Source organism: Perissodus microlepis, chromosome 2, assembly GCF_051167445.1.
Source record: "Perissodus microlepis isolate ML-2025 ecotype Zambia chromosome 2, ASM5116744v1, whole genome shotgun sequence".
Classification (NCBI taxonomy): Eukaryota; Metazoa; Chordata; class Actinopteri; order Cichliformes; family Cichlidae; genus Perissodus; species Perissodus microlepis.
In genome coordinates, this window is record NC_140462.1 from 3,613,982 (window position 1) to 3,629,593 (window position 15,612).

General features: G+C 43.7%; 1 protein-coding gene across 1 annotated transcript in view; it reads right to left on the reverse strand.

Annotated features, from left to right (window-relative positions):
* Positions 1-15,612, reverse strand: part of gpc4 (glypican 4) — a 30,152-nt gene that overhangs the window by 13,474 nt on the left and 1,066 nt on the right. The gene's annotated exons all lie outside the window — the stretch shown is intronic.

Consider the following 15,612-nt stretch of genomic DNA (forward strand, 5'->3'; position numbering starts at 1 on the left):
CAGGGATCCTTTCATTGGATCCCAGCACCAGCAGCCAGTTTAGTTTTCCCCACCAGCTTGTGCTGAACACGTTCCTGCTACTTGCAGGACTAGCATGTCATTCATGGACTGACGCTTTGGGATTATCAGCCACACTCATTCAAAAAAATAAATATATAAAAATCCTGGATTAGTGTTTTCAGATTTCACCAAGTTCCCACATTACTGACACACTATTAATACTTGATACCCTCACAGTTATTCAAAAAGGTTATTATTGGTTTCTACATTTTATGACAAGTTGAGACTTTTCAACATTAAAAAAAACAAACAAACAAAAAAACCAAAACCCTGTACTTCCTTTAAGTGACACTAAAAGAACCGTATGTAAACCACATCTGGCCATTCCATTCACTAACATGTCCTGAATAAACCTGGCAAAGCTACCTTAAGCTCATCTTTTGTTCCCGTCACTTTCAGCGCTGATAATCAGTTATTATTCACTTCCTTGTGTTACTCGTTTTTGTTACACTCAGGGAAGCTGCTCTGCTGCAGTTGAGGTTTTGCCTGTTGAAACTGGTTTGATTACATTAAAATCAAAGCATATGACTGGGATTTTTCCCCCGCCTTGTGTTATCTTCAAATGTTTAATGCGTTGCTATGACAACCCTGACAATGTGGATGTGTTTCTCTGTGACATCTTGAGGCTGCTTTCATTACTGCTGTAAATGTAATAGAAGACGCCCATTGAATTCTATTAGCAAACAGGGCCCGACTTTTGGTGATTTTTCTTGGCAGCACAGCATAAAAAGATTGCAAACACACACACACACACACACACACACACACCAACCAAGTTTTTCTTCAGCACAGTGAATCAAACATACCATAGTTCCCAGCATGTCTGAATAAGCACCTAGAACTTAAAAATAATGAAACTTAAGGGTCAGGCGTGACTCTCAGCAGTGCAATCGTCTAAACGGGGCACCAGAGGGAGGGATGCACCGTGGCGCCATAAACTGGACGCCTCTGTCTGGGATCGAGTCCAAATAAGCCTCAAGTCACCCCTTCTCCTCAAACTCATCCCCCTTGTTCCTTTAAACATATGCACCTACCTCTCACACATACCCAGGCACAGTTGGCACCCCATACCTAAACATATTCACACATCACATCACCGCTCAACACATGGCTCTTTGTATGAGGAGCCTGATTGGAGGTACGCAGACACACACACACACACACACACACACACACAGGCTGAACTTTTAGGTGAAACAACCATCCAGTCTCTCCTCGAGCAGGGCCCCCTGCTTGCCCACAGCGCAGGCGTACAATCAAAAGGGCTATATCCATGTGGAAAATAGCCGTAGTTACCAAAGTACACAAATAAAAGTGAGATGGTCAATATTTCACAGGAATGTCTGTACAAATGTCACATTGTTAGCTCAAAGGATTAGGTCTCTGAAAACTGAAGAATCTTAGCTAATGCATACTTTGTGAAAACATTTTGGCAGCCAATTGCTCAAACCGCTGGGAGAGAAACGGCACCCGCTGGAACAAAAAGAGCGCGCAGCGAACACGAACAGTTAGAGCTTATAAAAATCAACATCCCACTGACATGTTTCTGCCTCACCATTGCAGGGAAAAAAGGAAAAAGCTTTGTCAGTTGATGCATCAGTCATTTCTCCACCAGCACTAGCATGAATAGTCTTTGTGCGACGAGTTGCCTGATGGAGTTCCTTTGAGGGGCCTCTGTCATCCCCTCCAGTTTCCCCAAGTACTTTAAGATGTAATAAGACACAGTGACAGAGCATTGTTCAAGTGTCACTTAGAAGAGGAAAACTGCAATTTATGGCAGGGAAAACGAGAGAGTAGCATCTTGTAAACAAACATGCGACTGTGTCGTGGCATTCATGGGCTCTTTGCTGCCTCTCTGGCCTTTCCTTTGTGGCTGTTGAGGGGGGAGCGACCACCATCCCCTTTAAATGGCTCATAAAATAAGTCACTTCCCTTTGACATTGTCCTGCCTCTCAAACTTTGTTCTCAGAGGAAGGATGGTGGGGGAGGTGAAAACGCCTTACAGACAAAAACCAGATTAGACACCTCGCCACCCCCTCTGCCTGCCATCATGTGCCCCTGAACCAGACGGACCTCAAAGTGCCCCCCGCTGCCGCCTCGCCCGCCACCACCCTGCAGGCTTAACCAGCGAGGTCAGGGGTTAACAGCGACTCCTCTGAGAGAGGTCCTGTCCTCTGACCCCTCCTCTCCCTCCCTGTCCGCTAGCCAGCACATCCACCACACACACAGTTAGTCATGCCTCAAACCCCAATCACTCCAATAATAACGCCGCCAACACACATATCCCCCCAAATAAAAATTTTAAAAATCCTCACAAGTACAGGCAATTAAGAGACACGGAAACAGACAACATATAAAAAGGACTACTTAACGGGCACACACTACAATCGTTAAAACTGCAAAGAGAGGTGTGGAGAGGCCACAGGGTGCAGCATGTCACGAACCATACACAGCGCTCTGTCACTAATTGGAGCCTAGTCATCTGTGACTGAACCATAACACCGAGCTTTCACACGACCATCAACATTTGTAAATAATTAAAATGATAAATGCAGCTTAAAGCTCATGTATATACACAAACACACACTTCAGTCCCAGTGGAATGCAGGTCGTTTGAGATGGCGAAAGCTGGGAAATCTCACTTCGAAACACCAAAAATGTGCGGGTGCCTTCCAAGTCGCTCTGATTTATGTGTGAATGCTCAATATATAAAACAAAAGATTCAAACATTCCCAGCCGAGTGAAGTACCAGAAAGAAAAAAGAAAAAGCAACACCCGTGAATGCAAAGGTTCACTATTAATTCACATATTATGCTCGGTCCTGTAACATATAAAAGGGAGAGTGCTGCTAGTCTGCTGAGCGTTACTCACACACGCTGTTGTAAATTTGCACACCCTGCAGCCATAACATTCTCCTCTTGCTTCTCACCTCTGTCTGCGGTGCAATTTTCCCGAGGGGGTTAAGAGATTGGTGCCATTTGTTGGGCAACTTTCTTTTCTTGCTCCACATCCTGTCAGGCACAATCACGTGAACCAAACCTGTGGCGGAGCAGGTCGACGTCACCGCTCATTTAAAAAAGGTGTGATATTTTACGCACAAGCATGACGTTAAGAGCAGAATAAATTGTGGGTTGATTTAATGAGGAGAAAGAGATGAAAGGATAAGCAAACAGCTGCGCATATCGCTTCCAAAAACATAAAATCATAGCATTCCCCCCTCCAACTCATTCCCTTCTTAGATTCTTTCCTGTTGCAACATGTTGTCAAATCAGCCCATTCTTTTTGTCTCCCTCTCTTCCTCCCTTTCATCTCCAAGAAGCCTAAAGTTGTCGTCTGTATCCGGGTTTTAAGAAATCCTTTGACTCATTCGCTCATTCGTCACTGATCCATTAGTTTTCTCAGCTAATGTAATGTTCGAAAGAATTCTAATAATTCTGCGCTTAATGCAGAACTAAATAACACGGTACAGACTAAAAAATGCTTTGCTTTTTAAGTCAGTTTTCACTAATTACTTTGGGAAGCGAGCATTTTGAAATTACACCCACAGCTATGCAAAATGATGGAATGAATGTTTTCTGTGCAGGGCTTAGCGATTCAGTGTCTGCCATGACATCAGTCTAGTGTTACTTTATCCCATGATTTTTCACAGTACAGCTAGGATAAGTGCTTTTCAAGAAATTCTTTAACCAAGCCTTACTCAAACCTTGTTTACAGCTTAGAGGGGGGGGGTTATAAACATTCACTGCCTGCTACTCAGTACAACCGCAGACTTGCTGAAGGGCATCATGCCAGCACTAGTTCAGGGAGGGAGGGGGAAGTGTCTCTGGTTCACTTTCCACATCCACATTTTCCTTGCTCCCTTCTGAGGAGTCAACCTACTCATGTCTGCATGGTGACCATTACGTTAAAGTAATTACTGTTGAGATATCAACTTGAAAAGTGTGCCCCCTTTTTAAGCTTAAACACCACTACCATCACATTCAGCAACTGGGAAAAGAAGAAGAAAGAAAAAGAAGAAAAAAGAAGAAGAAAAAAAGAAAGAAGAAGAAATAGAGCAATGTTAAACGTACACTCTAATATCCTGAATACATACTGAGCTTCAGCTGAATTACCGCAAAGGGAGAAAATGTTCAGCAACATTATGCTGTAAGCGGAAACCATTATTAGAGACTGGGCTGTTCATATGGAGATCATCAGGGCAGGGCGATATTTCCACCTACTCCTTTTCTACACTTCAGCCCTTACAAAAATAGAGTAATGACAAGTTTATGGCAGCTTTGGCCAAACCAATAATGCTTTTTGGGTCCCGCACCATTAGGGACGTCCAAGAGATTCTGAATGTGCTGGGAGGGGAATTCTGAATCTGAAGTCACAAGCCTCAACAAAATGGTGGGTAGAAATGCTGCCCTGTATCCATTGTTTGTGAAGTTAAGAATAACCGAACAAACAAATTCTGCACTTGATGGACAAGAAACGATTGTTTAACGTGGTTCTACTCAAGCGGTGTCGTCAGCGCCTGCATAGAAGCAAAGCTAACGAACACAGCAGATCATAAGCTGTGTGTCAAGTCAAGTGTCTGCACAGAAATCCCGTCTGCTCTACAAACACAGCACAGCACTACTGACCTGGACATCTGCTCTAAAGAAGACACTACAACACATACTGTAGATCTGTAGCTCCTCACAGGGAGTGGCAGTTTTTGGAGACAGGCTCCAGCTAACCTATGACTCACTCACTCACACACACTCACACACAGCTCTCGTAACTACCCTCTAGCTTGTAAAGGATGCAAGTGAAGTGGGCAATGGCTTTAAAAATTTAAGTTAAGCGGTAAAATCTTTTACGACGGTCATTTCAAACTTACATCCAAACATCTGCAAAAACAGAAAACGTGCCTGGAACAAAAGGTTTTCCCTCAGCAGGATCACCATCTTCATCAAGTTATTCGTCCTAGACAAAAACTGCATGTGCTACAATACTTCTAGACTATACACTAAACTGCGTTTTGTTGATCCGTTACTCAATATGTCCAATAACAATGATAGTTGTCTCTATAGCAGGGCTGTATACAATTATTATTTTTTAACTTTGAGGATTATCCGTGTAAGTTTTAGAGATTTGTTTTTCACCTTTATTGCAGGAAAAGAACCCAACAACCATCTCAGGCTGACCGCATGACATAACACTCAGCATCACACTGCAGGTTAGCTCATTGTTGCCAAGCATCATCTGAAGGACCGCCTTCTTGTTCATCTTATTGGGAAGCTTTGATTTCACTCACAGCAGGTTTACAAGATGTCGAGTAACGACAACTCTGAGTCTGTTAGTCAGCTGACCATAAAGCGACCATCGTTCACATGACGAGTCAAGGCACCGATGTTGTTTCAGCCTTGGAGGTTAATGCAGACTACAGTCACGGAGGAAGTTGATCACTAGTGTCGAGCTTGGGAAACTCGAACACCGCCTGTGACGTGAAAGATTTACTCCACTTAGAACAATGTTCACCATCCATTTGTGAGGGAGGAAGTTGAGGTTTAGCAGAGTACTCTCTGGAGTGAATATTCAGAGTTATGCAGGCAGCCACAGAGCTTTGGATAATAACTGTGTAAAATGATGTTTCCTTAAATAAATCAAGAATTAAAATCTCTTCCACCGCACAGCTGTGAAAACACCAAACTGCCAAAATGTACTTGTCACGTGGCATCAGTGTGAGGAGGAAAGAAAAGAAAAAATGTGGCTACTGCTGCGGTGCAAGAGCAAAAAATCATTAAAATCCTAAAGTGCATCTACTGGGTTTTTTTTTAAAACAAAAAACAAAAGCAGTAGATGCCTCCTGCCATCTCAGCAGAAAAACAGAGCACGGCCCAGCTCCCATTTAGAGTGAAGAAATGTCACATTTAAGTCTTTATCTGCGCTAAAATCTGCAAGATTTTGTCCAGCTTGCGAGTTGTTCTCTTAATGGCTCTCAACCTAACAAACAAACCTCACACTAGGATCCATAAATCGGAGCCCTTCGCCACCAGAGTCCATTTCTGATTACTAAACCAGTCGGGGGCTCGGGCCAATTAAAACTCTCCATTTGTGAACATTCCAAAATGCTGTCATCCATGAACATTTACCCAGAAGCCCCTGGGGAGATTCCTCAACACTGCCCTGGCCTCCGGTTCGGCCTTTTTTTTTTCTCCCCCCTTCTCCCATCCCAGCCCTGCATCTCCGGCTTTGTCTCCCAACACAAAAGCTCCCTGCCTTCACCACTTCCCAGGTCACTGCTTTGTCAGGACTTCAGCTCGCTTCTTAACTTCCCCAAGTGCATTTAACAAGTCAAACCAAATTCCAGCCGCTGTTCCGCAACTGCTCTGCAAGTTCACCTGCTGGACTTTATATGCACATCTGTTCAAGAAAAACCTGCTTGAATCCCTGACCAATACATGCAAAACAGCTATATGTTCTGATTAAAGACTGTGCACGTGGAGGGGAAACTTATGAGGGAGCTACCGATTCAACGGGTTCAGGCATTAGTGCTTAAAATGCCCATTTTAAATTAAATGCTCTTAAATTAGAATAAAACGGTTCAACATTCGGCCCAGAAAGAAGCACGCAGGTCAAGCCACGGTCATAACTGCCCTGAAATTAGATTATAGACAGAAAGGTCAGGCCTCCAACACAACTGCGAGTTTAGCCTCTAACCACGAGGGCGCTTGAAGCCACAATTCATATTAACATAGTTATGGCGAATTCATAGTTCAAACAGAAGTGGTTTGGTTCAGGATATGATTTAGCTTGGGGTACTTTCATAGTGTGCGCCGCACAAACTTTCTGCAACATGTTTTACTTTCTGAAAACCTCCCGTCCATAAATCAGCCCCGGTTCAGCGGCGTGACTGCTACTCAGCTCTGCTTAGCCAGCTGGTTTTTGACGCATCTGTGTCGAGTAATGCACAGAGAACAGATTCGTACATAAAAGAAAAGACAACACTAAACACTTGCGAGTAAATCAAGAAACGTTCCTTCCTACCATCACTCTGCTGGGAATCTTCCTCAACAACTGCACCATCTATCAGCACGCGTTGGATTCACGTTAACAACTAGTCTAATCTTTTAACCTTCCCCACATCTATCTCTCAGGTGATGCTGCCTTTGATGAGCCGCAGATTTGAAGTATTAGACCAATGCTTTAACTACAGATTCCACTTTGCCGCTTTAGTTGGTCAGTGTTTGCGTGTACACGCGTGCGAGGAAATGTGAAGCAGTTACAGCGAGAGACTGTTACGTTGAAGATTTGCAGAGACAAGCAGACAGGGTTTGCAGACAAATGGAGAGAACAAGTTACAGCACAGCGTGATTATCACAAGGGAAGAGCAAGAGGGGGGGGAGGAGGCACAAAAGACGTTCCTGGCTTGTCCCTATACACCAGCCCTCCATCTTTCCACTGACTCATGGCACACAAATGAACAGACTTTAAAGGAGAAGGTGAAAAACACTCTTTACTTAAGGCCAAGTGCTTTACCAGGGGACCCTGCGCAAACACTGTTGTGCTGTCAGAGAAATGGACTACCGTTAAGCTTGCAAATAGATGTGCTTCACACACAATGCATGAGAGCTATGCAGTAGAATATATGGAGAAAGCTTAAACCAGTTTGTGGCCTTTATGTGTGCCCTGTGCAAGTCGCAAAACCCAAATTAACACCCTGCCACTCAAAAAAATTCTAATTTTTCGAAACATACGAGGGCTCTTAAAAGACCTGACATGCAAACAATACATTTCATTGTTGGTAGTAAAACCCAACGAACCACTCCTAAGGACTAGGAGCTCTTTGACAATGTTTATAACAGACCTCAAAAAGCAGCTGAAGTCCACCAGATGTTGAAGCAGGACGGGGCCCGGCAAAGCCCCCCCAGGCAGAATGAGGTCAGGTACGAGATCAAGTTTCTGGAAGCTCAAAGCTACAAAGGGGGGGGCAACAAAGATTCTGATATACCTGTTGGGCCTTACGAAACTGGACACCCAACAGAGGCGTTGGGAAGAGAAGCACTCACTGCAGACTGTCAAAAGGAGCGGAAAGACTAAACCTTGGGGTACAATGCTTTAATGGTTCTCAGTCATGGATGGCTCAGTCTGTTCACGACGATGTGCACCGAATGGGTCGATAAATCAAAGCTACTTGCTGTTTCAGTCATTCACAATATTTCAACCACTGGCGCGCCGTCTCGCATTCCCACATAACGAGTAATTTTTCTGCCCACAAAGCACACACTGACCAAATGATTTGCAGCCATCACTTAGCAAAGCATTCGATCCTTTTATGTGTATGTTTTTTATCACGCTCCTTTATCCGGCCTCAGCCAGAAGAACGTCTGCCGCCGTCTCCTTCATCTTTTCAAAACCTGCTTTTATCGTGGTGCGAACTTATCAAGTTCACAAAGCTATGTCGAGCAGCCAAAAATCTGACTATTGCTTTTTTGGGGGGTGTTTACACAAGAAAAACAAGAGAGATTTTTGATCTCAAACAATATAATTTATATGAAAATAAATTCAAGAGTGAGCAGCGCACAAGGAGAGAGAATGGGTAAATATTAGGAAACCTATTAAGCTAACTGCAGTTTGGAAAGTTGAGCTAAGTGACTGACTGCCATGTCAGTGGGAGTCTTGATGCAGGCCTTGGGAGTAATTAGCAAGGATTACAGCTCCTCTGGCCTGCACCCAGCACTGGGGTTTCAGCCCAAACACCCAGGCAAGTCCCTGGCTTCGCTCCCTCACAGCTTTCCCCAACCGCACAGGCCTCTGGTGGTCACACAAATCCTAATGACGATCATGACTATCAACACGGGGCATCAAGCCCGCTGGGGCTTCAGAGGAAATCAATTAACCTTGGTCGAGTTACACCTACATCTTAACCACACTCCATGCTACGCGGTGAGATGACTTGAGTGAGTGATTGGAGACACGATGCAACAGGCAAGGAGGTGGGGGGTGTCACACTCCACCCCTGCAGTATGAGATCAGCGCTAACGACCCTGCACCACACTCCTCACAGCTGGCCGGGTGTCACCAAGTGGTCAGCAAAACGGCAGCTCAAATATCAGAAGGACAAAAAAGTGGCAGCAGCTTAGAAGCCTGGAGTCAACTGGCAGAGACAGGCTGAGGTGGTGAGGGAGTAGCTGTGATAAAACAACCCAAAAGCATACAGAGCAGGTATTCAAGTGATCTGACAGCACTCCAAAACTAGCCTAAAGTGCTTGTCTTTGATACACAGACAACATTTTTGTGTGTTTCAGAGCAGATACTTCCTCAGCTTGTGGGTTTAAAAGCATCATTTCATGTCAGTTCACACTACAAGCCAAATTTTTAAACATATTTTCATACTGAGAGATGTCTTACTGGTGCCTCCCTAACCATCAGAAGCGTGCGCAAAGCTATAACAAGAAATGTGGCTTACTTTTGGCGTTCACATAATCTAAAACCCTTTCAGGTCAAGTGAACAACAGTGGTAAAAGGAGACTAGACGGGAGCTAGGTGGGCTGCAAGGCAGGAAAGTGCCAGCGAACCACTTCTGACTGAAGAAAAAGACTGACTGAAGAGAAAGAACAAGAAGGAGAGAAAAGGGAAAGACTAGCAGTGAAACAAAACCTCCCAGAGGAGCTGCAAAACAGCGAGCGGCGGGAGAAGAAAATGATCTGATGTGTCAGTCGGGAGAGAAGAGGCACAGTCGACTCTTTTTTTTCCTTTTTAAACAGCGAGCAAACAGGATGTGTTAACAAGGAGGTTTGTTTTTTTTTTTTTTTTTGGGGGGGGGGGGGGGGGGGGGGGGTGTCATCTCTCTCAAATCAAAATACGGAAAACCGCAAGGCCAGATCAGGATTCCCCACAGTCTGCATGAGAGCAAGAGCCACCAAATGATACAGTTGTGTTCAACTGTGGCCTGCAGTGCCAAAAATGTACTGTGAGGTGCTTGTTTAAAACCTTGTATTGTGCTCGACAGGCACGTGCACTCAGAGGGATTTACTAAGCGGAGCAGGCTAGATGTCGACTTGTACACGGCCTATATGGCCAACCGAGGATGATTCACATGCATCCAGTTGCCTCCCTGGATTCAATGAGCCTGTGTCACACATTCCCAACCACTCTCTGGCTCCCGTCTAGCCCACCACTTGTGGATATTCAAGTGGACTCGGGTACAAAACTCTGTCCTGTCAGTCAAATCTCTCCCTTTCTCTGCATGCCTCAGTCAGTCCCTCCAGTGCTCTCTTTGTTGCCGTGTGTTCCCAGCTCCGGGACTCCTGTGTGCAGGTCTTGGTGGTCCGGTGTGGAATGTAGTGAGGAGGGGGGGAGGCAGGCCGGCCTAAAAAGGGGGTAATCAATTGTTCCCACACAGAGCATCCACCCCCCACTGATCTGTCGCTCACTTGGCCATTTGGGGGTTGTGGGGACCAAAGCAAAGGATGCAAAGCGTTGGAATTAAGGACGTCGAGTCGACGCGCACACACACAGCTATTGAACTGATGCTACACTTGCAGCATACTAAATGAGCATAAGAGACAAACTTAACATTCCAGAGTTGTTGAAGGTGGTTCTTACCCAAAGACTAAAACAGGCCTCAATTCACAAGATCCACGCAACAACAAAACCAGGTACTTTCGTCAGCGCTCCCAAGCCGCTTCTGTGCTCAGCCTGAATATTTTTATACACTGTGATATGCTGATGTGCTTAGGAACGGGATACCATGAAAACCCATGATCTCAGAGCTGCCACACTGTGATAGCAGGAAACTGATAAGAGCTGGCAGGCACGTGTAGCCACCCTCCCTTCCTCCTCTGGCCCCATCTGGGTGCTCAAACTCACAGCCGGGATAACACCCCCCCAAACCCCTCACCGATTCACAAGACCTCATCCTCATGATACATAAACTCAATTATCCCCAAGGCGAGTCAAACAGTAAGGCAAAAGATGTTACAAATTCACTGCAGACAGCAACAGGAGCCGTTATATTATGACTGCATTTCAGCAGCAGCCACCAAAAGCTGCTGTCATGAACTTGAGCCCACATGATTTGGAACTCTTGTGTTCAGCATCAACGATTAGTCACAAATACAGAAGATCTTTACATCCTCATGCAACCAAATGAAGGTAACACACGTCAGTAATGAAGCCAGATGAATGCAATTCATTTTACAAATATTAACTACCCTTAACTAAGCAGGGTTAATATTGGGGGGGGGGGGGGGGGGGCTTCAATGCAGGACTGTTTATGTAATCCCAACCTGCACACATTTTCAAACTAATCATTCACATATTAATGTTTACGCAGCTTATTCCTCCAGGGGCAAAAAGGACACTTAACATAAGGTTTTTATTAGACTAGATAGGTGTATAATGCATTTTAATTACTTTGTAGGCTCACCAAGTCTAGATCCAAGCAAGAATGTGGCTTTAAAGAGCTATAAGTGGTTCTTCGTAAATGCTATGAGTCAGACTTAGATGTGTGAATTTTCTGTTGGCTGTAACCACACCTATGGGTGGGCCTACAGACAGTTTCTTGATTGGCACACCACCTGAATCCATCTGATCCCTACATAACCGATTTAAAATAAATAAATAAATAAATAAATAACGGAGACTTAAAAGCATGTACTTCTCTAAATGTACCATTCAGGAAAGAACAAATGAAGCATTTCACAGCAAATGCATCTTTCAAAGGATGCAGCCTGCAGTTCCATATGTGAGACCTGAAAGCCAAATAGCTATGTATTTATACAGCCTGCCTGAGCTTCTTCTGCCATGGGAGGAAAAACCTTTAATTAAGTAGACTACATTTCAATCAGTTGGGGACCTACAATATTCTCAAAGTAAACAAAAAACATGTTGCCTCTGAGGGGGGAAAGGTCTGAAAATCTAACAAAGAAAAGATTAAGGATTAAAAATGAAAAGACCAATTACTTAGGTTTAGGAACATCAGTGGTTTGGTTTTTTTTGGTTGAGGCTCTCACTCAACATTAAGACAAACACCTCCTTCTTAGCTAATGATGCTAATATAAACTTGCTGTGAGCCGCCTTGTCTTCACTCCCAGCCTGCAGAGCCTCAAACAAAACTTCGTGTTTCACATTTGTTTTAATGTTTCACATTTTGCAGCCATGCCACAGAATATTTGTTGCATAGCCAATTTTCTTTGAATTCGCCCTTCCCTGCGTCATTGCCAACTAGCATCCAGACCACAATATAAAATATGTGTTCTGCTTTTTTAACAATGTTTAGAAAAATCCAACTTCCTATGTCTTAGGATTTTAAAACATAAGTTTGACATTTTAAAACCAATTAATTCATTAACTCAATGTCTTGTGTCCCTGTGGGACCCTTGATGTTGCATTCCTCCAACTCTTTGCCATGCAAGAGATGCAAGGTCGGTTTCTACAAGCATTTTTGATGTTTGGACTGGTAACACTTTGCTATGAGAAGTCAGGTTTGTTGACTTTTGGCAATGCACACTGTGGCCTGTGATTTTAACCATAGAAGATAAAAGTATAAGCAGGAACTTTTATTTTTTAGGGTGTGGGTGGGTGTTATATTTGACAGTGCCAACAAAACTTTTGCACTGACGTTTCCCACAGTTTCTTTTTCTTGGAAGCAAAAACACTTTATAAAACTATGGAAGTGATTCTTAATGACAACACTTGCCAGTTGGTTTTACGAGTCTGACCTTGAGACACTTGACGGGTTCGTTATTGGTTAATTATTACAAGCGCGAAATGCTGGGGCACTAGTCTAGTGAGCAGAGCCACTCCAATATTGGTTGTTGCACCATAAAAACTTGCAGACCGTGTGTGCGCGCCCCAGTTTCCTGCTCTTATCTTATCTGCAGAATGTCGCTGCAGCAGCACAACCTGCCATTTCCCCAAACTGTAATGATGTGGGGCGTGCTGCCACCAGCTAAGGGAGGGGGGTAGCCCTTACAATGTGAGACTGCAGAATGTCTCGAGCTTACCGAGAGGCCAACGCGCTGAGGTCATGCACGCCTTAAGTTTCAGCCATAATGCACTGAGCTGATTATGAGCAGAGGATGTTCCACGCACTGAAAGGAGGGAAAACGACCCTCCTTTCTTTGAACTTTGCTATTGTCTCATACCTGAAGCATGATATGAAGCCTGACAGCCAGAGTAAATCAAAACAGATTTACCCCCCCCCCCCCACACACACACACACTCTTTTAAATGAAGCGTGAAGTCTGACCCTGCTTTGGGTAGCCTTTGACATGGCCCAAACCACTAAAGAGATGGTCCTGTTACAGCTTTGCAGGAAATGCTGTTAACAATTTATCACAGTATCAAATACAGCTGTAAAGGGAACTAAACTATTATTAGCAGATATAGTCAGACAGCAAAACCACCATTTACATCCTGTGCGATTACCAGCATTATTTATCTGTCATCATTAAGGGAGTAAATCGAATTTATTTCCCATTTCAGTGAAGTATCCAACCACGGGACATAAACAAATCATCATCCATAAGACAGGAACCTTGGAAACGGGGCTTGAACCGTTTTCACGTGAGTGGTAAACGACTGATACTATGGGATCAGAAAGGAATTTACCGAGTGAGTCTGCTCTTCCTCTGCACCACTTAATTCTGTCTACAGCAAAGCAGGGTTTCCATTTCAGTTTTACGGCATTAAAACATATTTACTGAATCTCAAGTCTGGCTTCAGCTCAGGCTGACAGTAATTTTAATGGCAACAAACATTCATATCGCCGTGCTGCCAACAATAACACAACATGCTTGCGGTTACAAAAGGCAAGTTTTGAATCCCACCAATAAGACTCATATTCCATGAAACTGATTTGTGACGCACATATCAGAGGACGTAAACATTTCAAAAACTCGTCCTGTGACAACTGGCTGATATTGTGCATCATTTTTAAAGCATGTCAACTTTGCCACACAGTAATAGTAAAACAGTTGCTTTATTCAGATTCAGTGTGTGTGTGTGTGTGGGGGGGGGGGGTCTCTATCATCTCAGTCTCTATCAGCGACAAAGAGCCGCTCATTGAGGTCAGCCCTGCCTAAAAACCCAGACATACACCGGCAAACTATTGTAAGGAAAAGCCACGTGTGTGTATGTAGCACACAAACCTGGACAAGCTTTCATTCACATCCTTTCAAACCCAGGGATGCAAGACAATAAAATCTGACCGAGACAGACGTGTTGTGGTACTCCTAATGACATTTACCATCACAAGGACAGAAGCAAAAAAAACAAAACAAAAACCCCACACAAACCTTATTAAAAAAGACTGAGACTTGTGTGAAACTTCATGTTCAAATTTCTGTCTCTTTGACAGCTACACCCAACTCAAATTCGAATGAGCCATTGTGGCCCCAAAAGAAAAAGCTGATCTGAACATCCTCTTAGTATGCAAACGAGAACTCATAAAGGGCTTTATGATAATAAAGAGAACATATACACATTGGCTCACGTAGTCAGATGGAATAATGCTGTGAGCACTTCGCCAAAAACAGTTATCCAAGTTGTAAAAATAGCTTTTCTGCTAATTAAGCTCTTTATGAGGGCCAAAACCTACATATGTATTTTTTTTCCCAAGTGGGAAACAAGACCTAAGCTTCCCCCCAGATGACTTACTTCTATACTGTCATACACCACGCTGAAGCCACTCCAAAACTGGCAAACCTAACTTCACCAAACGTTGCATATTTATTTTAAGTGCCATTAAAATTAAAAAGGAAATGAGTGGCAGTGAGGGGTGGGTGAAAGTATGCAGGGCACATAGGAATTTCAACCCCTCCCCTTGTTGCCCTCAAGGATTTACTGTAAACGCCCCCACCCCCCTCCTTCAAGGAAAGTTTCCATTACTTGGGCTTATCTCATGATTAGCATCATTGATTTGCCTTTTTTCTTCTCTGATTATTAACATGTCTGCTTCCATTATTACTTAGCACTCTGCATCCTGTGACTGGTCTGGAGGTGGATTTAGGAGATAAAACAAATTAAAAAAAAATAAATCAGCCAAGCCTGGAGAGAAAGAAAAATCCATAAGCTCTTTTTTCCACAATGCAGAGGAATGTTTACTAAATCACTGACGGCGGCCTGTGCTTCACAGCCATGGGGGTCTCTACTGAGGAAGCTTGGAAATAAACATGGGCCTGGGTTCTTTCTGTGCGGAACAGAGCCCGTGTGTTGATTATAGCTCTTTATTGTTATGAATTACCTACAAGTATTTCCTAAATGATGACTGTGTTTACGCACTGGAGCAGTGAAGTGTTGCCAGCAGCACTAAGCCAGAAGAATGCATTCCCAAATGTTTCATTGCTACTTAATAATTGAGGAAAAACACAGACCAAAAGAAAATGAAAAAAGCAGCATGTCAGTATGATTAACAACGCCTCTATATCAAATCTGGAATAAGCACTAAATGTCCATTGATAAATGTGACCGTTTAATCATTTGCTGTAGAGGTTATTTGTGGCAGTTAGGTAGTTTTTGGCTTAAATGGAAAACATGGGTGTGGTTAAAAGATGTCTAAATGTCAGGTTTGGATTGAAA